This window comes from Echinops telfairi, unplaced genomic scaffold (assembly GCF_000313985.2).
Source record: "Echinops telfairi isolate 266 unplaced genomic scaffold, ASM31398v2 ScPeMD7_5592;HRSCAF=6446, whole genome shotgun sequence".
NCBI lineage: Eukaryota > Metazoa > Chordata > Mammalia > Afrosoricida > Tenrecidae > Echinops > Echinops telfairi.
In genome coordinates, this window is record NW_022109491.1 from 3338560 (window position 1) to 3339604 (window position 1045).

A 1045-nucleotide genomic window follows, 5' to 3' on the forward strand; every position below is an offset into this window, starting at 1 on the left:
GTGCTTGACACAATGGATGGATGAATGGATTGTGATAAGAGTTGTATGAGCCCCAATAAAATGATTAAAAAATTAACCCCAAGATGGTTCTACACATACTATACATATGAGTATAAATAAATGCAATTGATTTTTTTTTGTTTACTCCCCAACTATATGAATCCAATTAATAAACCAAAAAGCCCAACTCCGGGCCATGGAGTTGATACCAACTCATCCCTCACTGCCATCAAGTCATTGCCGGCTCACAGCACCCCCTGTGGGTTTCTGAGACTGACTGTTGACAGGAGTAGAAAGCCCAGTCTTTCTCCTGAGGAGCGGCTGGTGGTTTTCAACTGCCGACCATGTGGACCGCAGCCCAGTGCGTAGCCACTACGCCACTAGGGCTCCTTACCCAAATCAAAGTGTCTCCCGATTGTTAGATACTCCTTGTCTGTGGAACCCTGATACCTTTTCAGCACAGAACACATGGCAGTCAAGTTCAAAATAATCCACACTCAAGTGACAGCCAATGTGTAGATGTACAAATATTAGTTTGCGAAGGTCACGTTTTAGTTACTGATTCCTCTTGAACGACTACTGTGTTCTCTTTAGGTAATGAAGGCGGTGCCACAGTCAATAGAAGCTATCGAGAGGGGAAGAATGAGCTCACATATCTAAGTACCATGACTCGGCCCTCAATGAAAACTCCATTTTAAAATAAGCAAAACTTTTCCCTTCTCAGTGTCTAAAGTGGCATGGTGAGCTACCTGTTGTACTGGTAACTGTGAGGTCAGCAGTTCAAAACCACCAGCATTTCTGCAGGAGAAAGACGAGGCTTTGTACTCCCTAGAGGGTGACGGCCTGGGAAATCCACAGGAGCCGTTCCCCATCTGTAGGAATTGACTCAGTGGCTGTGATGGTATGACAGTCAAGTTCAAGACATTCGATCACAAGATCTACCCCATGTGTACTTTGGAAACATTGCCTTAATCCTGTGGTATCAGGAGATCAGGAAGTAATGCTTGGCGAGGATTCCATTAAGAAAGTTTATGACTTGACAACT